This window comes from Pseudophryne corroboree, chromosome 4 (assembly GCF_028390025.1).
Source record: "Pseudophryne corroboree isolate aPseCor3 chromosome 4, aPseCor3.hap2, whole genome shotgun sequence".
Classification (NCBI taxonomy): Eukaryota; Metazoa; Chordata; class Amphibia; order Anura; family Myobatrachidae; genus Pseudophryne; species Pseudophryne corroboree.
Genome location: NC_086447.1, coordinates 490185885 through 490211157, shown reverse-complemented (window position 1 = coordinate 490211157; position 25273 = coordinate 490185885). Strand labels below are relative to the sequence as shown.

General features: G+C 44.4%; 1 long non-coding RNA gene across 1 annotated transcript in view; it reads right to left on the bottom strand.

The window, feature by feature from the left end:
- LOC134911529 (uncharacterized) overlaps window positions 1–25273 on the bottom strand; it is a 146597-nt gene that overhangs the window by 32733 nt on the left and 88591 nt on the right. Inside the window, exon 3 of the long non-coding RNA XR_010176643.1 lies at window positions 9728–9835. This is a non-coding gene — a long non-coding RNA (uncharacterized LOC134911529). The remainder of the gene's footprint in view (window positions 1–9727; window positions 9836–25273) is intronic.

Sequence of the window (25273 nt, the reverse complement as noted above, 5' to 3'; positions counted from 1 at the left end):
GGTGTTGCTGGTCAGTTGCACTGCCTCTGCCTGGCTCCTGCCTTTGCCACCATCTCTACTCGGGTGTGCCTATGGCTCCCCCTCTCCATGTGTGCCTCTGGTGCCCCTTCTGATGTGTTCCTGTGGCCAACTCATGTGTCTCTCTGGACCCTTCCCTGTCTTGAACCTTATGCTGCCTCCTACCCTACCCTAACTGTCACTTTAACTCTGTCCCCCATGGCTGGTTGCTGCCGGGTAGGAGTGGTATAGAGGAATAGAAGAAGGACACATGGTACCACATGGCTGAGCAGAGGCATTATAGGTGAACACAGTTTTTTGTCAGGTTGAGAGGACTGTGGGGTATGAGGTGCATGTTAGTAACAGCTGGATTAAGCAAGGGGCAAAGGGGGGGGCCGTCCTGAGGCCCCCACACGCTAGGGGCCCCCACACATTCTGTTTTTGAATCGAAGGAGTCCCCTTTGGCGTCTCAGCTGTTCATTAATGGCGGCTGCCAGGGAGATCCTCCATGCACTGGCAGTCTCGCGGGATCATGAGGGGAAGTCCTGCAAGACAGTCTGTGTGCACCGGTGCGCTGTCATGCTGCTGTAGCGGTCCAGTGGTGGGTAGATGATTGTGCTCTGGTGCGCTGTCCATATGTCACACACTAACACACACATACACCACATCCCCACACACACGGTGTGTATCCGTGGCATGCGGTGGGGTGAGGCAGGTGAGGCAGAGCCTTTCCTGTCATACCAACATTTAAACCAGAGTTTTGACTATATAAAGTATATGAAAAATACAAAGAAAATATTATAAATATCTTCTTTTTATTATTCTAATGAATTTTATATAGTCCAATCTATGGCAAGTGAGGCAGTACCTCGCCTGTCTATCTTTTCCGCACATCTCTGATTAAATCTCACCAAATTTATAGCAGTATATACTGCTGCACCTGTGTATAATGCCCACATGAACCCTTTGGCTCATATATTGTGTGTAAATGTGGCTCTGGCGATTACCAGCGCCTCCTCAGCCATTTACCTCACTGCACGTACCTGGTGTATGTGTTAGTGCGGTGTGTGTGCATGCTTGCACACACGTTGGGAGTGGTGCTTTGCCAGTGATAGTTGGGGCCCCACAACCTCCATCGCCCTGGTACCCCACCTGCCTTAATCCGGCCCTGATGTTAGTACTATGTGAGGGGGGTCATGGCATTTTGTGGTGCGGCTTGGAGGGTGGACCTGTCTGTTTCATCTGTACTGGGCTGTGTCGTTTAAAATGGTGGCCCTGTCGGTTTGCAATCCAAAGGGTTCTGTCTGTAAAAATATTGTGAAAATACAAACCCAACACCAAAATAATATTAACTACATTGATACTCCAAAAAACTATAATCACTTTATAAGGAGCAAACTAGGGAACTATTGTTGCATTATATGTATACCTGGCAGTAATCTTGAAGTTGGAAATTTGTTTGTACAATACTACCTAATTCAGAGAAGAAAGAATAACAGTCTTCTAACTTGCTCCAGCAAGTTTGTTATATATGAAATATGTGGTCTCCCACAGTATATAGCAAAGGCCACCAGGCAATTTAAGGAACGAATGGCGCGCCACCGGTCAGCCATTAGACAAAACTTAGATGACAAACTAGAGTGGTATGATTGGTTGAAAATATGTGGTTATTGTGTGAGTGAGTATAAGGGTTTAGGGAAGGTAAGCAAAATCTCAGAATAAGAAAACACATTGGGGAAGTTACTCACTGGGAGTCTTAGGTAACAGTAAATGGAGCTAATTCATATAGGGAAGAGGAGGAGTATACCAGAAACCCTCACACTTAGGGTATAAGTGGCACTCCGACCCAATCGCGGCTTTGGGTGGAGGCACTGTCAAGACTGGTGTAGAGGGAAGAATGGATCAACCAAGCGTATAACCCATCATATCAGGTGAAGACCCATCACTCACCAGGTCGCGAACATGGAAAATGTACTGTAGAAGAATGTGAACTACTTGATTACAAGGGCACTTGTAACCAAAGAAATAATTACAGAAGCGTTTACAGAAGATAAATAAAGCATCCTCTCAGGTAAATTAGTGGTTTAAATATGGCAATATATTTCAGTTTCATGAGAATTAATGGTTGATCATAGCAATTACTTCTGATTGTTCTGGGTTTTATGTAAATATGAATTTCCAATATTGCTGAAATGTGAAATGTTAGATATTTGCTAGAAGTAAGATTTGTGAGTTTAGTGATTAACATTTTCCATGGTCACAAAAATTCAACAATGAAAACATTAAGCTGAGTACTCTCACAGACAGAGCATATGCGAATTATCATCTACTGTACAATGGTTATTGCACCACCGTACTGTATGCACCAAGGGTTCCTCTCACCTCTTTAGATTGTAAACCTATTTTTGCAGGACCTCTTTTACCATCTGTTTTGTATCATTGTATGTAATTTGTATCATGATACCCTAAATGTACAGTATTGTGTAATATGTTGGAACTTTGGGCCTGTCAGACCTGTTCGCTCACTAGGGGTTATTTGCAGTCCTGTGAACGCATAGTCGCCACCCACAGGGGAGTGTCTTTTCACTTTGCAGGTGTGCGAACGCATGTATAGTAGAGCTGTACAAACAGATTTTATGCAGTCTCTGAGTAGCCCAGGACTTACTCAGCCGCTGCAATCACATCAGCCTGTCTAGGACCGGACTTGACATCAGGAACCCTCCCTGCAAACACTTGGACACGCCTGTGTTTTTCCAAACACTCCCAGAAAACGGTCAGTTGCCACTAACAAATGCCTTCTATCTGTCAATCTCCTTGCGAATGCCTGTGCAAATGGATCCGTTGCACAAACCCATCGCTGAGCGGCGATCCACTTTGTACCCGTGCGACGCGCCTGCGCATTGCGGTGCATAAGCATGTGCAGTTTAGACCTGATCGCTGGCTGTACGAAAATGCAGCCTAGAGATGAGGTCTGAATTAGCCCCTTTAGAAATAACATTTAATAATAATAGCAGTTATTTTTAGGGAGAAATGTTATAATTTGTGCTATTAATTTGCCAGCTCTAATAAGGATGTTTGGAAACTGGTGGAATGTAACAAGGTACAGTAAGTCAAAATAGGCTCATCACAATATTCAGCTACAGCCTATAAGGCCTTTAATGAAGCTGTGAGCGTAATTGCTACATAAAAGACAATTTGAGCTTTTTTCTGTAGCATTTAATAGCCTTTGGCTTATGTAAATGTCGCTAAGTTAAAGTCAATTAACACATAGTAATGATGTTAAAACATTCCATAGTTATCTAACAGATTCTGATTCATTTCTCTAATGCACTGACCAGTAATTTATGAAGAGGATTCCAACTGCAACTGACAGTGACCTGTAATGCAGTCTAGAGAACGGGAACACACTAGAATGATGTGTACCTGGACAATATGCCAACATATCGTATCCGCTGTGTACATCTCAGAACAATGTAATGAAGGCATTGGTGTGCCCACAGGGTGGGGGGTGGGCGCTCACCTGTTTAGCATGCATGGCTCTTGGGGGGGTCTGAAGAAGGTGGTATTGGCTCCTCAGGGAGTCCTACTGGCCCATTCTTATTGGTATTGCCCCCTCAGTGTCTCTACGCTAGCCCATTCTTTCTTGAATTGGGCTTCCTCACTGGTCTGTTCTTATTGTTTCTAGCCGCCAAGGTGATCATAGACTTTACCTGCAGGTCATTATGATTGATCTTCAAAGGTGGTGGTGTCAGGACTGTGGTAGTTACATGCATTATAGATTTGAATTTATAGATAATAAAGTGTCTGCAGGTGATGGGATACGTTGTCCTCATGTCATAGATTTAATTAAAGTGTGTGCATGTACATGGGCAGACTACATGGGCCATGTGGTCCTTATCTGCCACAAATTCCATGTTTCTGTGTTATGCAGCCACACTGTGGAAGCACTGTCCTGCCATGACACTGCCAACAGCTGCGCTGAGTGATTTCTAACCTGCCATTGCTTCTGCTGATTAAAATGATATGCAGCATGTCTATATTCTGTGTGTGAGTGCAACTGTATTCGCTTACAAAATGCTGAGCTTCAGTGTTTTCCTGAATGTGGCATTTCGGATGCAGATACAGCCGCAATCACACACAGACTATAGGCATGTCACATATCATTTTAATCAGCAGAAGCTGCTTGTGCATCCTATTGCACTACATTGCATCTAAGATGCATTTTCAGACAAAAATGCAAAAAGACACTTGGTGCTACAGAGTCCCGCCATGTCATGGCGCAACTTGAAGGGCTGTTGTATGCAGCAAGGATGTAAAAGGACACATCTGTAGGTGCCTACCCTCCCGCATCCTCAGGGAAGCTCCTGTTTCAGCTACAAATCCCCTGCTGCCCTGCTTTGTAGGTCAAATCTCCCGGATTCTTCAGATTCAGCCAGGGGTGACACTAAAGAGTTTCTTTGCAAGAGTGTCTTTGCAAGTGATTTGCTATAGCTGCTCAGGAGTCACTGCTGACAACTCTCATTATCCCGCTTGTGGTAACCCCTGACAGGGGAGAGAGACAGCAGCACACGATCATTACACACTTCTTATCTGTGCTGGTGTGCACGCATCCATAGCATGCTGCTGCTGCTGCTAGTGAGCTGTTAGGGTAAGTAATTAGTTAAACATAATTTAATTAGAGTATCTGGTTTCTGTAATGATTTGTTTGATGCTGTAATGGTAGGAAAAACAGCAGGTCCAATAAAAATAGGTAGGGTGGGATCAGCATGATATCCCGGCTGTCGGGATCCTGGTGGTCAGCAGACCGACACCGGAATCCTGACAGCTGGTATAACGGTGATGAGCACAGAATATTCCCTTGCGGGCTCGCTGCACTCACCATACTAATCTATTCCTCCTCAGGTGGTGGCGTGGACCCAAGTTGGGATTCCGGGCAGTGGGCGGGATTTAGACCGCCAGCATTTCACTGGGTGTCGGGATTCCGGCTTCAGTATCCTGACCACTGGGATCCCGACAGCCGTCAAATTGACTGCATACTTGTAGGACCTACAAGATGCAGACAGTCCAGTGTCCCCAATAAAATAACATCTAACACACCAAAATCATACTTATACAGTATGTTTAGGGATGAATTCACACAACGTCAAATTGCATTTGAATTTATTGCATAGGCATCACATTAACCATGTTTATTGTGCTGAGTGAAAAGAAAAGAAATATCACAGTGAATATATAGTTGCAAACAAGGTACTAAGTACTGCAGACAGCAATGTTAGTATCACCGTCCTTGACTGGTTTACCTCATACCTCACTAACCGCTCCTTCTCTGTGTCTGCCTCCGGAACCACCTCACACCCTTCCATCCTTCCTGTTGGTGTCCCTCAAGGTTCTGTCCTAGGCCCCCTTCTGTTCTCCCTGTACACCTCTTCCCTGGGTGCGCTCATTAACTCCTTTGGCCTTCAATACCACCTCTATGCTGATGACACACAACTCTACCTCTCCTCTCCTGATCTGTCCCGCTCTGTCCTCTCTCAGGTCTCCAGCTGCCTCTCTGCCATCTCCTCCTGGATGTCTGAGCACTCTCTGAAGCTCAACATGGATAAAACTGAACTTATTATCTTTCCCCCAGCCAGAGCAACACCCCCTACAAATATCTCTATCACTGTTGACAACACTATCATCTCCCCCGTTCCCCAACTCCGCTGCCTGGGCGTCACTCTTGACTCCTCCCTCTCCTTTGCACCCTACATCCAAGCTCTGGCGCAATCTTGTCGGTTCCAGCTATGCAACATTGCTCGCATCAGGCCATTTCTCTCCCAGAGTGCAACTAAACTTATCATCCACTCACTGGTCATCTCACGACTCGACTACTGCAATGTGCTCCTCACTGGCCTCACTTGCTCCCACATCGCTCCCCTCCAATCTGTCCTCAACTCCGCAGCTAGGCTCATCTTCCTCTCCCGCCGCTCCACTTCTGCCACTCCCCTTCGACAAAATCTACACTGGCTCCCATTCCCCTACAGAATCCTCTTCAAACTCCTCACCCTCACATACAAGGCAATCTCTAATTCCACGGCTCCCTACATCTCCAACCTCCTCTCCTTTCATACTCCCTCCCACCCACTACGGTCGGCTGATGACCGTCGCCTCTCCTCTGCCTTGGTCACTGCTTCCCATGCACGAGTTCAGGATTTTGCCCGTGCTGCACCCCTTCAGTGGAATGCGCTCCCCCGCTCCATTAGACTCTCCCTGACCTTGCAAAGCTTCAAACGGGCACTGAAAACACACCTATTTATCAAAGCGTACCCCTCCAATGCATAACCTAGTCCTTAGCCTGCTCCTGCATCCCCCTGCCCCATGCCTTGGACATCTCTGCTTTGCTCGCATACCACCATCAGGCTTCTACCTGCTTGCTTACACCTCATGTCATCTGTCTGTTGCCCCTCCCCACTAGATTGTTAGCTCTTCAGAGCAGGGCCCTCTTTCCTCTTGTCTAAGCCCTCTTCTTCACACATTTAACTCAGCGACCATCTTTACCTGCTTTTTCTCCTGCTGGTAAATGGCCCCTCTCTATCTATGGCCGCCAGCCCCAAGTAGTACAATGATTACTCCTTCGCTACTTACATCTAAGCTGTATTATGCTTTGAGAATTGTGGTGCTCTTTGTTACCTGCACTCCATTTTTGTTATTTATTTACTGTTATGCTAAGTTTTGTCTCCCTGTACTGTCCTTTGTACGGCGCTGCGAAACACTTGTGACGCCCTATAAATAAAATGTAATAATAATAATAATAATACTTTGATATCAATAGAAATATCACAGTGAATATATAGTTGCGAACAAGCAATGTCAGTATCAATATATTGCTGCAGACAGCAATGTTAGTATCAATACTTGCAAAACTTGCGCCCAAAAAAGTGGCATGTCCTATGTGAAAGGGGGGCATGGCTTTGCGGCAGTGACGCTATCGCAGGCCACATCCTCCATTTTTTGTCACTAAGGTGGCATGCCCAGTAATCTGCGAGCTGCTGGCATGCCCCCAGTCCGTCTGTCACCATTGAATAGATGCTGTGCACATGAGCACAGCATCTATTCAATGCTGCTCTGCTAGGTAGAGCAGTGATTGACTGGGGCCTCCAAACTGCCCCCCCCCCCCCCCCCATGGGACAGTCCCCAAAAAATGTGACTGTCCCACAAAAATCGGAGCAGTTGAGAGGTATAGTATACCTATAAAAGTTTAGTCATCTTGATCACACTGTTTTTAGAAAATCATTAAATCATTAGCGCAACCAGGCAGGGGTCATTCTGTGCCCTGTTGCAGGTGTTAGCATGGTTCCGGGGACAGAGCTGTTTAACGCTGCAGTAGCACCAGGAGCACCACAGAGCTCAGTTGGAAGAGAGTGGTTACACTTTGATCTTGCTGTGAACCACACAGGTGCTGCTGTACATGCAGGTGTCCTTCAGGGCTTGGAGCCTGGAGGCAGGTTTCTCCATTGCCTCTGGGAGTTATGCCCCTGCACCCCAGGGTACAACACATACAGTATGTAGAATGTGGTATAGACAGCTTAATCTACTGCCCCTACCATAGCTAGTTTTGACGTAAATAACATTGCATCAGTTTTAAATATTTCAATTTCAGCTTTTTAATCTGTATGAGAACTCAAGGGCACACTGTCCTTAACTGGTGGAAGTAGGTTTAGTTGTCTATAACAGAATGGGGAAATACTATTCTACAGTATTTAAGTTGCAGTAGAAGTAGAGTAATTTGAAAAAAGAATTTCTAAAATCTTACAGTATTTTGAACTTTAATGGTTCTGTAACATGAAATAGTCCCTACATAAATAAAACCTACTGATGCAATAGTTTGTCTTGATGGATATGAGGGTCATGTATGAAAATTGGTTTGCGTGCTTATTATACCATAGTGCCTAATTTTGTTTTGAACCCCAACTTATGTGCAAGACAATAGCAAAGTGGGTACAAAAGTAAACAAATGACTTTGCCATACAGATATTAAAATGGACACAATTCATGTTACTGTAGTTGTTTATGCATTTTCTAGGAAAAAATATATCCATACAGCATACAAGTGGACACAGGACGCTATTCAGGTTCAGTAGCAGATACTGCTAAATAGCACAATCTGCTACTGCTGTCACTCGCATGCTGGGTTCCACCCAGCACAGGGCAAGGCTGCCCAGCTGGCAAAGTCCCACCCAACATTGCAATCTAATTGTGATCACATCGTTGACCTGGGATTTGAGTATGCCCCCCGCAGCCACGCCACTGCCGGACCACACCCCCATGATGCCGCATCGATGCCCCCCCCTCCCTACTGTCAATAAAAGTGTGATTGCATCCCTCTGGGATGCGATTGCATTTTGCTAGTTCACGCATGCACGTTGCGGCTGTTGCGCATGCGTAGAAGTACAAAAATCATTTGATTGTGATTTTTGTAGTTTTGCGTCCCTTACTGAATAAGGGCAGCAGTGCATAAATATGCATATTTCTGTGCTGCATTGTTTGGCATGCTGCAAATCCACCCCACCCTTTTAATTAACAGAAATCATTAAAATAATCATTCCTCATCCCTGAACTACAGTTGCAGGGACTATATTTATTACCAGGTCCCCTAATGTGTGCCGAGTCTCTTGCATCCCACTCATTTTTATGGATCCCAAGTCCCATGGGCAATTCTACAATGGGTGCAGTGTGTGCAGTACACACGAACCCCTAGGTTCGGAAGGGGGGGGGGGGAATGGGGGGGGCACACCGCACACACTGTACCCATGTACTATACTTATCCTCTGGAGTCCCACGGCGGCGGCCTTGCAGTGCAGTCTCGAATCACTTGGAAAATGACCACAGCGGGTGATTTATGTATGCGCACTGGAGATGTCCCTGGGAACAAGGTGCAGGCACCATGCTCCTGGAGACCTGCTCATGCGCAGTGGACTCTGGCATTATGGCAGATTCTACTAGCTGCCGGAAAGGAGGGCCCCACAACAGGTGCTGCAAGCGGGTCCCCTCCTTTCTTAAAAATGCCCCTGACTAATCCCAAATATTCTTGAAATTAATAAATGTAATCGTGCTCATTATTTAGCTTTTGGTCTAGCAAATTGTTAGTAAATACAGGCAATGTTCATTTATTCATTCATAACACATAAAACTAATTGCTATTTTCAGAGTTATTGCCCTCCTTGGAATGTAATACTGGTCAATAGGACCTTGGGTATTCTGGAGACATGAGTTAGTCAATATTAAACCAAACATTCCATAGTTTGAACTATACCTATCAAGTCACATATTACTTTCGGTTGCTATGACACTGTAAAAGTTTGTAAGATTATGTTTGTGCGTCTAATATTTGGAAGTGACAGATATATACAGATGTATGTAGCAAAAAAAAATGCTTTAAACTTTGTATTAATAAAAATGCTTTTAGCAGTTGTACGACACATATGTGAAATTGTCCTACCAGACTAGATGTGAAGTCACTTCCATAGCAACAACAGGTCACTCTGACAAAAAGGCATTTTTATCCAGTAAATATAAATAATAATTAAGATTACTGTGTGTTAATGAACACATTTGTAGTTTCTGCATATATACAAAGTATGTGGTAATACCAGTAATGATTTATTTTTATTTTCTTACAGGGAAGGTAATGGATACAAAATTAGTACATTACAACCAGCTATTAGACGCAGCAGATGTTGTTCATACTTACATTTAAGGGTCATAATGTTGTGCCAGAAGGTTGGTTAACTTGATTTAGGGTGGCGTCGCATTGGTATTCTCTTTGCCCACATTTTCCAAATGACAGGGCATTCCGAAGCTGTCAGAAATTAATTAAAATTACACATGAAATCCAATAAAAAAAACTCTTCTGAAAGAACTCTGCACAACATATGTAATATTAGATGGGAACGTATTTTTAAATGATAAGCCCTTTTTTAATTTAATAAATCTATGTAATACATACATTTTTATTTTATCAACAATTAACTTTTATCTTCTCATGTTAGACACAGTCTCCAGTCTATGTGTATCCAGCATGGACAGGAAACATATGAAAATAATCTGCAGCCAGCTCTGTCTTCATACACATATGCCCACCCAAACCAATCCAATACAAGCACTTTATTATCAACAACCATTCACATTCATGAACATTCAACAAAAAATGTACATGTGCAATAACAGAATCCATAAAAGCAGACGAACATCATCATCAATCCACGGCAGTAAAAGATACAGAAAAGTTACAGAAAAGTGGCACTGGAAGGTTCCATTTTATTTTTGGGAGGTACGCACTTTCTGATGAATTCCCGCCATGTGCTGACCAGTTTGGGGGTGGTTATAAGTAATAATAATAATAATAATAATAATGTTATTTATATTGCACTTTTCTTCTAATAGGACTCAAAGAGGTAGATGTATCATTTTTCACAAAAACAGACCTGTAAATATTGTAATTATTACGTGTAAGTAAATTTGATATTTCTCCTGCAGGGTCCACAGTAGTATCTACAGGATAAACCCTGGGTTGCAGGTGGCGTCAGAGGATCGGGCACGAAACGGTTAAAGCTTTTAGACTCCCAGGATGCAACGGTCCAGCCTCCCTATAACCTCACCTCCTGGCTCAGGGAAGTCAATTCAGTTTTTTGTTTGATGTGGCAGGAGCCGGACCACTGTAGAAAAACGGTGTGGCTGTCTTTTTTGCAGCCACAAGCTTTTATTATTTTATATAGGGTTTTTTTCAGTCTTATCACAGTTTTATTGCATTTTGTGGCTTTACTGCACAAGCACTGCATCCCTTGCAATCCATAGAGGAATGAAAAAGAGTATCAGCGCACGCAACAGGGTCTGATATGAGCACAGCAGGAACAGCAGGCCTATCTACTGTAGGTAAGCCTACTTAACTCAGTACTTGTAAGTACCGGGAGGTGTGTGCTGCGATGAGTGTGGGGGGCAGCATCAGCAGGGGGGTATCCCAGCAGCCGTGGGTGGGTGCCGTTATCAGATGGAATCCCATATTAGCATTTGTTTGAGCTGGGACTGGGGTGCCAGGATCATCTGACTAGTTGTTTTTTTCTTTTTGTGAGTTTATTCAGTAGTGGGTGGGCCCAGCAGGTACCAGGAGTATTAAAGAGGGCAGCCTGGCTTTTTTTTTTTATGTTACAGAATTTTTTTCATTTCTTAGAAGAACAGGCTGCCTGCCGGTACCTGTCATGACAAGCAATGTGGACCACTGAGGTGGTGTGCAGGACGCTGCCTGCTTCAGTTTGAGGAGGTGGGCATAATGTCACCGGATGGAGCGGCTGTCTACCCAACTCTCAGGATGGGGAGTGGGAGACGGGTAGCTGCAGAGGGTCCGGAAGTACTAGTGACAACAAGTACAGATCCTGTCTCTCCAAAGAGTTTGGGGACGACAGGGCCACGGGTTGGGGGTGACAGGGGCCATACTTAGTGCAGGGTGGTGTGAGGAGCACAGTTTGGGGGTGACAGGTGCAACACTAAGTGCAGGGATCACAGGTTGGGGTGATGGGGGCCACATATGGTGTGTGGGGGGACCCATTTTGTAATGGAGTATGTGTAAAAGCCACAGGCTGGGGGTGATGGGGCCACACTAGATGAAGAGGGGGCTGTGAGGGGCCACAGGCTGGGAGTGATAAGGGCCACACTAGGTGAACATTAAAATTAATCCTTCCAATCAGTCATAGGAGCATCTGAAAGTTGTTTTTAAGGAAATAAAATATACTGTATTTAATACGTTTATTTTAAAATATAAATATATGTATGTAAAATAATTATTTTTATTGAGATTTTAAAATGAAATATTTACAAAAAATAAGTTTGCAAAGTGCTAATTAGTTAGCAAATAACTTTTCTCCTCTAATTTTCACCACTAAACCATGACGATAATTACATCATCCATGGAGTGAAAAAAGATCAGAAAAGAAATTTTGATACATATGATAATTATTTAATTTCCTTTCTTTTCTATGGTTCCGGAACTGTATTGCGTTAGTTCAAATGCAGACAAAACTGTGTGATGAAAGTGCAATAAATATGCAATAACAAAATATGATACATCAGGTAAAAATAATATTATGAGATAAAACGCTGAAAAAGCCTACAGAACAGATTTTTAACGCAAATTTAGACCTGATACATAAACTAGTGATGAGCGGGTTCGGTTTCTCGGAAACCGAACCCCCCCGAACTTCACGCTTTTTACACGGGTCCGAGGCAGACTCGGATCTTCCCGCCTTGCTCGGCTAACCCGAGCGCGCCCGAACGTCATCATCCCGCTGTCGGATTCTCGCGAGGCTCGTATTCTATCGCGAGACTCGGATTCTATATAAGGAGCCGCGCGTCGCCGCCATTTTCACACGTGCATTGAGATTGATAGGGAGAGGACGTGGCTGGCGTCCTCTCCGTTTAGAATAGAAATAGATAGTGAGAGTGAGACACTTGATTTACTGGAGCTTAGGAGTACTCAGAGAGTGCAGAGTTTACTAGTGACTGACCAGTGACCACCAGTGCAGTTTTATTATTATTTAATATAATCCGTTCTCTGCCTGAAAAAAAACGATACACAGTGACACAGTATACCATATCTGTGCTCAGCCTCAGTGTGCTGCATCATCTATGTATATCTGACTGTGCTGAGTGCTCACTGCTCACACAGCTTAATTGTGGGGGAGACTGGGGAGCAGTTATAGCAGGAGTACATATATTTAACAGTGCACACTTTTGCTGCCAGAGTGCCACTGCCAGTGTGACTGACCAGTGACCACCAGTATATTGTGATTGTCTGCCTGAAAAAGTTAAACACTCGTCGTGTGGTGTTTTTATTCTATAAACGCATTCTGCTGACAGTGTCCAGCAGGTCCGTCATTATATAATATATACCTGTCCTGCAGTAGTGATATATATATATTTTTTATATCATTATCATCCAGTCTATACTAGCAGCAGACGCAGTACGGTAGTCCACGGCTGTAGCTACCTCTGTGTCGGCAGTCGCTCGTCCATAATTGTATACCTACCTGTGGTGGTTTTTTTTTTTTCTATCTTCTTCATACTAGTAGTTAACTTTAGGAGTCTGCAGTGCTGACAGTGTCCAGCAGGTCCATCATTATATAATATATACCTGTCCGGCTGCAGTAGTGATATATATATTTTTTATATCATTATCATCCAGTCTATATTAGCAGCAGACGCAGTACGGTAGTCCACGGCTGTAGCTACCTCTGTGTCGGCAGTCGCTCGTCCATCCATAATTGTATACCACCTACCTGTTGTGTTTTTTTTTTTTCTATCTTCTTGATACTAGTAGCTTACTTTAGGAGTCTGCAGTGCTGACAGTGTCCAGCAGGCCCGTCATTATATAATATATACCTGTCCGGCTGCAGTAGTGATATATATATATTTTTTATATCATTATCATCCAGTCTATATTAGCAGCAGACGCAGTACGGTAGTCCACGGCTGTAGCTACCTCTGTGTCGGCAGTCGCTCGTCCATACATAATTGTATACCACCTACCTGTAGTGTTTTTTTTTTCTATCTTCTTGATACTAGTAGCTTACTTTAGGAGTCTGCAGTGCTGACAGTGTCCAGCAGGTCCATCATTATATAATATATACCTGTCCGGCTGCAGTAGTGATATATATATATTTTTTATATCATTATCATCCAGTCTATATTAGCATCAGACGCAGTACGGTAGTCCACGGCTGTAGCTACCTCTGTGTCGGCAGTCGCTCGTCCATCCATAATTGTATACCACCTACCTGTGGTGTTTTTTTTTTTTCTATCTTCTTGATACTAGTAGCTTACTTTAGGAGTCTGCAGTGCTGACAGTGTCCAGCAGGTCCGTCATTATATAATATATACCTGTCCGGCTGCAGTAGTGATATATATATATTTTTTATATCATTATCATCCAGTCTATATTAGCAGCAGACGCAGTACGGTAGTCCACGGCTGTAGCTACCTCTGTGTCGGCAGTCGCTCGTCCATCCATAAGTATACTAGTATCCATCCATCTCCAGTGTTTACCTGAGGTGCCTTTTAGTTGTGCCTATTAAAATATGGAGAACAAAAATGTTGAGGTTCGAAAAATAGGGAAAGATCAAGATCGACTTCCACCTCGTGCTGAAGCTGCTGCCACTAGTCATGGCCGAGACGATGAAATGCCATCAAAGTCGTCTGCCAAGGCCGATGCCCAATGTCATAGTACAGAGCATGTAAAATCCAAAACACCAAATATCAGTAAAAAAAGGACTCAAAAATCTAAAATAAAATTGTCGTCGGAGAAGCGTAAACTTGCCAATATGCCATTTACGACACGGAGTGGCAAGGAACGGCTGAGGCCCTGGCCTATGTTCATGGCTAGTGGTTCAGCTTCACATGAGGATGGAAGCACTCAGCCTCTCGCTAGAAAAATGAAAAGACTCAAGCTGGCAAAAGCACAGCAAAGAACTGTGCGTTTTTCGAAATCACAAATCCACAAGGAGAGTCCAATTGTGTCGTTTGCGATGCCTGACCTTCCCAACACTGGACGTGAAGAGCATGCGCCTTCCACCATTTGCACGCCCCCTGCAAGTGCTGGAAGGAGCACCCGCAGTCCAGTTCCTGATAGTCAGATTGAAGATGTCAGTGTTGAAGTACACCAGGATGAGGAGGATATGGGTGTTGCTGGCGCTGGGGAGGAAATTGACCAGGAGGATTCTGATGGTGAGGTGGTTTGTTTAAGTCAGGCACCCGGGGAGACACCTGTTGTCCGTGGGAGGAATAGGGCCATTGACATGCCTGGTGAAAATACCAAAAAAAATCAGCTCTTCGGTGTGGAAGTATTTCAACAGAAATGCGGACAACATTTGTCAAGCCGTGTGTTGCCTTTGTCAAGCTGTAATAAGTAGGGGTAAGGACGTTAACCACCTCGGAACATCCTCCCTTATACGTCACCTGCAGCGCATTCATCATAAGTCAGTGACAAGTTCAAAAACTTTGGGCGACAGCGGAAGCAGTCCACTGACCAGTAAATCCCTTCCTCTTGTAACCAAGCTCACGCAAACCACCCCACCAACTCCCTCAGTGTCAATTTCCTCCTTCCCCAGGAATGCCAATAGTCCTGCAGGCCATGTCACTTGCAATTCTGACGAGTCCTCTCCTGCCTGGGATTCCTCCGATGCATCCTTGCGTGTAACGCCTACTGCTGCTGGCGCTGCTGTTGTTGCTGCTGGGAGTCGATGGTCATCCCAGAGGGGAAGTCGTACTCGTAAGACCACTTTTACTACTTCCACCAAGCAATTGACTGTCCAACAGTCCTTTGCGAGGAAGATGAAATATCACAGCAGTCATCCTGCTGCAAAGCGGATAACTGAGGCCTTGGCATCCTGGGCAGTGAGAAACGTGGTTCCGGTATCCATCATTACTGCAGAGCCAACTAGAGACTTGTTGGAGGTACTGTGTCCCCGGTACCAAATACCATCTAGGTTCCATTTCTCTAGGCAGGCGATACCGAAAATGTACACAGACCTCAGAAAAAGACTCACCAGTGTCCTAAAAAATGCAGTTGTACCCAATGTCCACTTAACCACGGACATGTGGACAAGTGGAGCAGGGCAGGCTCAGGACTATATGACTGTGACAGCCCACTGGGTAGATGTATGGACTCCCGCCGCAAGAACAGCAGCGGCAGCACCAGTAGCAGCATCTCGCAAACGCCAACTCTTTCCTAGGCAGGCTACGCTTTGTATCACCGCTTTCCAGAATACGCACACAGCTAAAAACCTCTTACGGCAACTGAGGAAGATCATCGCAGAATGGCTTACCCCAATTGGACTCTCCTGTGGATTTGTGGCATCGGACAACGCCAGCAATATTGTGTGTGCATTAAATATGGGCAAATTCCAGCACGTCCCATGTTTTGCACATACCTTGAATTTGGTGGTGCAAAATTATTTAAAAAACGAGAGGGGCGTGCAAGAGATGCTGTCGGTGGCCAGAAGAATTGCGGGACACTTTCGGCGTACAGGCACCACGTACAGAAGACTGGAGCACCACCAAAAACGCCTGAACCTACCCTGCCATCATCTGAAGCAAGAAGTGGTAACGAGGTGGAATTCAACCCTCTATATGCTTCAGAGGTTGGAGGAGCAGCAAAAGGCCATTCAAGCCTATACAACTGAGCATGATATAGGAGGTGGAATGCACCTGTCTCAAGCGCAGTGGAGAATGATTTCAACGTTGTGCAAGGTTCTGCAACCTTTTGAACTTGCCACACGTGAAGTCAGTTCAGACACTGCCAGCCTGAGTCAGGTCATTCCCCTCATCAGGCTTTTGCAGAAGAAGCTGGAGACATTGAAGGAGGAGCTAACACAGAGCGATTCCGTTCGGCATGTGGGACTTGTGGATGGAGCCCTTAATTCGCTTAACAAGGATTCACGGGTGGTCAATCTGTTGAAATCAGAGCACTACATTTTGTCCACCGTGCTCGATCCTAGATTTAAAACCTACCTTGGATCTCTCTTTCCGGCAGACACAAGTCTGCTCGGGTTCAAAGAACTGCTGGTGACAAAATTGTCAAGTCAAGCGGAACGCGACCTGTCAACATCTCCTCCTTCACATTCTCCCGCAACTGGGGGTGCGAGGAAAAGGCTCAGAATTCCGAGCCCACCCGCTGGCGGTGATGCAGGGCAGTCTGGAGCGACTGCTGATGCTGACATCTGGTCCGGACTGAAGGACCTGACAAAGATTACGGACATGTCGTCTACTGGCACTGCATATGATTCTCTCCCCATTGAAAGAATGGTGGAGGATTATATGAGTGACCGCATCCAAGTAGGCACGTCAGACAGTCCGTACTTATACTGGCAGGAAAAAGAGGCAATTTGGAGGCCCTTGCACAAACTGGCTTTATTCTACCTAAGTTGCCCTCCCACAAGTGTGTACTCCGAAAGAGTGTTTAGTGCCGCCGCTCACCTTGTCAGCAATCGGCGTACGAGGTTACATCCAGAAAATGTGGAGAAGATGATGTTCATTAAAATGAATTATAATCAATTCCTCCGTGGAGACATTGACCAGCAGCAATTGCCTCCACAAAGTACACAGGGAGCTGAGATGGTGTATTCCAGTGGGGACGAATTGATAATCTGTGAGGAGGGGGATGTACACGGTGATATATCGGAGGATGATGATGAGGTGGACATCTTGCCTCTGTAGAGCCAGTTTGTGCAAGGAGAGATTAATTGCTTCTTTTTTGGTGGGGGTCCAAACCAACCCGTCATTTCAGTCACAGTCGTGTGGCAGACCCTGTCACTGAAATGATGGGTTGGTTAAAGTGTGCATGTCCTGTTTATACAACATAAGGGTGGATGGGAGGGCCCAAGGACAATTCCATCTTGCACCTCTTTTTTCTTTCATTTTTCTTTGCGTCATGTGCTGTTTGGGGAGTAGTTTTTGGAAGGGCCATCCTGCGTGACACTGCAGTGACACTCCTAGATGGGCCAAGTGTTTGTGTCGGCCACTTGGGTCGCTTATCTTAGTCACACAGCTACCTCATTGCGCCTCTTTTTTTCTTTGCGTCATGTGCTGTTTGGGGGGTGTTTTTTGGAAGGACCATCCTGCGTGACACTGCAGTGCCACTCCTAGATGGGCCAGGTGTTTGTGTCGGCCACTTGGGTCGCTTATCTTAGTCACACAGCTACCTCATTGCGCCTCTTTTTTTCTTTGCGTCATGTGCTGTTTGGGGGGTGTTTTTTGGAAGGGCCATCCTGCGTGACACTGCAGTGCCACTCCTAGATGGGCCAGGTGTTTGTGTCGGCCACTAGGGTCGCTTATCTTAGTCACACAGCTACCTCATTGCGCCTCTTTTTTTTCTTCTTTGCGTCATGTGCTGTTTGGGGAGTAGTTTTTTGAAGGGCCATCCTGCGTGACACTGCAGTGCCACTCCTAGATGGGCCAGGTGTTTGTGTCGGCCACTTGGGTCGCTGAGCTTAGTCATCCAGCGACCTCGGTGCAAATTTTAGGACTAAAAATAATATTGTGAGGTGTGAGGTGTTCAGAATAGACTGAAAATGAGTGGAAATTATGGTTATTGAGGTTAATAATACTTTGGGATCAAAATGACCCCCAAATTCTATGATTTAAGCTGTTTTTTAGGGTTTTTTGAAAAAAACACCCGAATCCAAAACACACCCGAATCCGACAAAAAAAATTTGGTGAGGGTTTGCCAAAACGCGTTCGAACCCAAAACACGGCCGCGGAACCGAACCCAAAACCAAAACACAAAACCCGAAAAATTTCCGGTGCTCATCACTAACATAAACCCCAAAGTGCTGATAATGCTGATTTAGATTACCTTATAACTTCACAATAATGGGTAAGAGACACAGTACGCAATTGGCGTATGGGGTACCGTTAGGGTACGTATTTAGCGTAGCATACGCTAGGCCGTGATCGAGACGCACATGCGGCACGCTCGCTCACAGCTTAATGCGTGGTGTCGAGCACGCTATAGGCGAGCGACAACCGTAATGCTACGCTATCAGCGTAGCGGACGCTCGAGACCACGAGGAGATCACGAGCGGCGCAGACGCTCACAAGATGACAATCAGTAAACCTTGAATGTAACACACAGAAAGGATATTCTTATACTGTAAACCTTGTACTGAAACACTGTAGCGATATAACGCTGCTTAACCTTGTTAACATTAAAGCTGTTTGAGCAATCGAGACGCTCCTATTACCCTCTGCAATGTAATGAACACACGATACCGTGCTAAGGATCCAACACCTTTACTAACAAGCTTTTAGTTATATCGAAAAGGGGTAAAACAGTTACAAGTCATACACTACATACTAACATATAATTCTAACAGAATATCTAGACAGAAATATATAATAACGTTACAATCTTAAACTAAACAGAGAGAGAGAGAGAGAATGTGGCCAATACAAACAAAGATCGAGATGATTACAGAGAATTACTTACACACACACTGGGAACGATCGCAGCGCAGCCTGGTACCAGCTCCGAGTTTGTCAATATGAAAACCGTTTGTGGAGAGAGTGGGGGAGCTGTTCAGGCTGGCTGATCTTATATACACTGAGTACAGTATACTACAAAGGGACCTACAATCTCATTGTTCATTGGACACAGGAATGTCTCCTCGCATCATATCAAAAGGTCATAGGTTAGTTTGAAAGGGTGGGCTGTGACTATTTCAAACAGCTCAGGTGGGTGGGAATCTCCGGATTCCCGCCGCATGGATAATGAACTGCAAATATAGAATATGTCCAGAAACTACTAATGGCCATAACTACATGCAGGAGCAATTAATCTTTACCTAACCAACACCGGATTATTGCTATTAAAATACTCTTCGGTTAGGTACCAGACACCACTGTTCAACCTTAATCAGACCCCTTGTACCACGCAAAGAGGGATTCCCAAGTCCGTGAACAAGTCACATTAAACAAACTTACAGTTATTACTAAAGGGAACATTACCTATAAAACCTGCTATATGGATTTATTATCTAGCGATTGAGTCGCTCGCTAGACGCACACAAACTCTACCGTAAATGCACATACCACGCGCTCGAGCGCATGGCCGAGGCGCCATCACGTGGCTGCGAGTATCCGTATGCACGGGAGAGAATGTGCACGTGCAGCAGGCACGCGCATGAGGTGAATATATGACAACGTGCAGCATGATATTTTTCTGACTTTGACAGTCCACCCTTTGGCAGTCATCAATAACTGCCACTTCCTAAAAACAGTTCAAAAAGAGAAAAATATATGTCATGTAAAAATACATTTCTATGATTGGGTAAGGGAGAAGAGAAGAAGGTGGGAAAAAGGTATGACCTAGTGAGATAGTAGAAGCATGTATGTATGAGTCCATGTTTGAGGTGTCATGTATCATCGTGCCGTACGTGTTTTAAATCAAGGTATTGCGAAGTATACATTTGAATTCCTTCTTATCCCGTAGTACGGGTCTGTGGATGGGCTGTCAAACTTTACCGAGCTCTTTTCGGCTTTTGGTTGCAACAAAATGGGGGAGCACATTTTAGTTGATGATACATGAATGGGGGGATATGTGAGTGCTGATATCTGTGCCTATATTCCCTATCGACTATGTGTGTCATTACCTGAAGGTTGTAGAGATGAAGATAAGAAGCAATTATGGTAAATGCAGTCATAAACTATGTGAGTTTAATGTACATTTGCCGATTGAGGTTTTGTATGATGTCTTGTCTCGATGTACATGTTGCCTGTAGTCTCCCGAGGCTTTTGCTATAATTGCTTGAGCAAAAAGCTTTCTCAATGTCCATAGACTTACAATCTTTGAAGTGTTGGGCTATCGTAAAATTTTTGAGTCACTAGGGAAAATGGGGGTCTATGGCATTGTCCATCAATGGTCTGTGTAAAAGGTTGTCAAATTCTTCTTCTAAGCGGATGTCTTTGTACCTTGGAGGAAAACAAAGGAGAAACGGGTGAAAGAAACGGACCGTGGAATCACATTTTCATCACAACATTGTCTCTATTGTTGGGTCATACATCAAATTAGTCGTTGTTAATACAGTGTCCTTGCTTCTTAAACTCATCACTCGGGCACTACGTTTACACTTCGTTAAAACCCGAACGCATCTAAATATCAGACCGACCAATATGATGACACCCAGAATACACAAAAGAAATTTCCCTACATCCATGATAATACCTTGGGCCCATTCTCCTAAACCAGAGAACCAATTTCGTGGGTTCAACCATTACACCCAACTGGTCAGCTCATTACCCACAGCGGCAAGGGTGAGATTGTGTTTCCTTCGGAACTCCCATTTTAATTGTAAAATGTCATCCATCTTTTGGTATATGACCTCGGCTGGGTCCTCCGTGCTGTTTGTAATGTACGTGCAGCACTTGATTCCATATTGAGTTGCCAGGGTTACACAATACCCGCCTGTCACAGCTGTGAGGTAATTGAGAATCATCCTATGCTGAACCAGTTCCGTTTTGTAGGCTTGTAACTCTTTTCCAGTGTACCTGAAGGTGTCGTCATACATTTCGGTGATATTGTCTAATAAATTTGCAAGCGCAGATATATATTTATAATTTATCACTCCTCTAGCGGTACGAGTGATATCTAACGCGAGTAGGAATTGAATCCCGGTGGATTCATGGATCAGGTCAGAGGCTGAATGCTCTGTTCTTTCTATCAGGTGCCGTTTAACGATGTGCTCGTAATGAGTGTGAGTATAAGGAGCTTGGGCACCACGGTGAATATCTTTCATTTTTGTGTGGGGTACAGTCATTACCTCAGGCAGTACTTTTCCAATATAACATAACCCTTCTGAGTTTGGGGCAAGCCACTTATACGCCTTCCTCCCGCATATGAAGTATGCATCATCGGGGAGAACATATGGGACGGAGTGTGACATAACCATATTACAAATTTTCCATGTGAACTCTCCTAGCCCTAATTCTCCCATCTGTTTAGTACACGTATCAGTTTGTACGATCTGTGCACAGTATCCTGGTGATACTTCTCCAACTCGCATGATCCTACTTCCTAAGGTGTACCTATACCGAAAGAATTTCCTATGGTCAGCTATCTGGCGTATAAGTTCTGTGTCTATGGGCAATCTGTCGGCTCTATGTGAGAATGTCATGGTTTGGTTACTCCATGACACTTCCCAATTTCCCGGCTTTCGGGGATTGGAAATGTTAAAGCACACTAAGGACCTATCCACATGATATTGGTGGAGCTTCAAACTGGGAGGACTAGAGATATTAAACCTCTTGTCCACCGGCCTCCCACCACTTAGCTCAAGTACCTCTCCTACCGTTAAAGGGAATGGTACTAGTCCTGATTTGCTATGGCCTTGAGGTACTTGAGAGCATACCCAACAATCTGTCTGATTTAATACTTTACCCACTAAGGAGTGATAGTCACTCAATGGATGCCGATCCATATGGATATTAAAACTGGACTGACATTTCTTTATGCACCCATCCTCAACTATATTGTCACAGTGTCTACAGATGCAGTTCTCTTTAGCTAACAATCCTTCACAATGTCTATAAATAACATGGCTGCTAGATCGTTTTCTGGTACTCGCCTTTGCTTGGTGATTGTGTTGCTATTGGAAATTTACGCCTCCGTCTCAGTCATCAGAAACCCATTCTGGATCCTTTCTCGACCTCACTGGTACTCTCACCGAAACAGACTGCTCTGGTCAACATCATGGTCAACAGGAAAATCCGGATCACAGTCTCTTGGGGCGAGTCCATCTTACAGGAGGAGAAAGAGAAATTTGTAATGGGGGTACAAAAAAACAGTTTGAGGGGGGAGAGAAACCTGTTACGATAATTAGTTCTACAGTCTTGTTGTTCTTCTTGTTCTGTTGTCATCTCAAAGGTGCTGTCTCTCAGTCTTCCAAACGAACACTCCGGTGATACAATATTCCTTCCAAATCAGCGATCTCTCTGTAAGGAGCAAAAATCTTGCATTACCATTTGTCTAACTGATGTGTGACATACCATCTTTAAAGCATGAGAACACGAGAGAGAGAGAGAAGGAAAAAAAAAAACAAATGAGAGAGAGAACAATTCATATATATATATATGTTACATAAACCAACAATAAACAACGAAACATTGTCAGATCTTCCGTTCACCATCAGGCTGTCACATCTACATGTCCAATGGTATCTTTGCATAGTCTTTCCCACCAGTATTTCCATACTTCACCCTTTGTATCTGGCCAGGATACATCGATGCTGGTAGGTCATACTGGGGTTTGGTAGACTTCTGAAAAGGTCAGGTAGTCAGGTGATGTTGGAGCTGTTGTGGCGAACGTCAGAGATGGGGAAAAAGAAACATTTTATAGATACATTACAATTTTTTTACCCGGTCATTCCTGTGTCTTCAAGGAATGACCTCCCAATTTGTTAACTGTTACCTCAGGCTTACTATCAGTCCTAATGATCACCTTTCCCGACTACATAAATTATATGTGTGGACCAAAATTTGACATGTGTGATACCTGATTATACTTCCGAGTGTCGTAACTCTGCTCGTGTTCTTGTCTAGGGGGTCTGACTTTATGTGGGCTGTTGCAGTTACTGGCATGATGCCCTTCTCTTTTACAAAGATAACAAACCCTGGGCTTCCTCCAAGTGCCAGTGACCTGAGGTCTTGGTTGATTTGATGCCTCCTCAAACGCTTGGATGCTCATCACCATCAACCGCTCTTCCTGTGTTTCCCTGGTTCTTTGACTATTATGGTCATGTCGTTGTCTAGGGGGTGTATATATCTTGTGTGTGTTTTTTTAGACCTACAATCTCGTGCAACATGACCTTCCCTTAAGCAGTTGTAACACCTTCTTACTTTTGACCTATTCACAGGGGTTTGTGGCTTGCTTTTAATGTTCCGGTCATGATTAATAGCGGACTCTTTCAAATCAGCCACTGAGATATCTCTCCAGTTAGGTAGAGAGGCTTGTATACTCGTTCTTAATACTTCCTTTAAACCATTTATTAACACATAAACTGCTACTTTCCTGTAGTGTACATTTGTTTTAATATATTGTGTTCACCCTGACAGGATTTTGTTCCATTATGCTATTTTGTGTTAACTCTTTGGTGTAAGATGCATTTGTCTGTGAGTAACATACAATACCGTACTTACCTGTTGACACGACCTCACCTGACCCTCCGTTAGGGGGTTTGATTATTGCCTTTACCGAATTGGTCATGTCCACCTGGACGTCTTGTGTGATGGCTGCTGGAAAAGATGCCGTCATCGTGCTAGGTTCACTTTCTTGCTGGTAATCCTGAGGGAAGTTTAACATGGGGTGCAACTTGCATGGGTTAATAGTTGTACATTTAACAGTATTACAATTATCATTGTTACATTTATTACAATTATCCTTATCATCTATAATACAGTTGCTAAGTGCATTTTTATCATTCACCAGTGTGCCATTCTCTATAACCACCTTCTCTCTCGCTGCCATATTTTTGTTACCACAGTGAGAGTCAGCTGTGTAAGCCAATCCTCCTTGTATTTCACCTTCCTGTTGCCATAACTGTAAATAGTCATAATATTTGATCTGTCTCTTTGCAGATTTAATGAGACATATCCTTCTCCTTAGATTCTGTAACACCTCGTGACTAAAACTGCCTACACGTGGGAACTTTTCCCCATCGTGCACAGTCATTCTTTCCCATTCATTGCACAATACCTTTGTGTGTGATCCATTTCGGACTTCCCGGTCTGTATCACATGTCATCCTTGCCGACTCTGTTGGCCGGTCTACTAAGTCAACCCGAACCGAGGTTGATCGCCCCCTACCTGAACAACTGGCCCCCATCCTTGCAGGTGTTGCTTTCACTACCTCTGACCTTCAAATCAGGGTCTTCAGCGAACCCTTACAAAACCAAGATGTCCTGGGCAGGCCGGCGGCGAAGTTTACAGAGTACTCCACTCACTCGCCCACGTCGACCAATACGCCCACACACTGCCTTAGCGCTGGCGTACTCAACCTAGGGCCCCTGCGACCTGAACCTCTATTTACTGGAACATGTGGGTGTGATCCGAAGAGCACTTAACCCCTTCCAGTAACTATTGGTTGTTGGATAGTTCCCAAGTGACTAGCGAACTTCCCTTAAAATAAAAAAATATTACACAAATCACGTTAGAATGTACAAATAGCGTTTATGACCCCTCTGGCGTACGCAAATGGTACTGGGTCAAGTTACTAACTAATGCACACAATTACGTGCGGTACAATCGTTCTGCACATAAGCAACTAATCTTATGTGCGGAGCGACCAGTGGAATCGAAAATTGTGGCTGCGAATTCCTTCAGCCTGAGCTTAATGGCCTATATGGGTATCGCACCAACCCTTTCTGGTGTTGTGCTACTCTTTATCTATAGCGGACTTCTTAGTCTGCTGTACCTGGACCTCCTGGTCTGTCTGGACCTCCTGGTCTGTGCTACAGCAGACCTCCTGGTCTGCTATACTCTAATGCTCTTTTTTTTATGTTTAACAAGGGATGCCTCCCAAGCCACCATGCAGTCACTTACACGTATGTACCTTCACGAGAACTCGATTTCCTTTGGTTCAAACCCCAAAAATTAGAAACTTATATATATATGTATACACACTCTTTCACCTCATATACACTTTACTTTCGTTTCTGCGCAGAAATCCCTTTCATTCAGTAACACAGTCTAGTCCAGATGG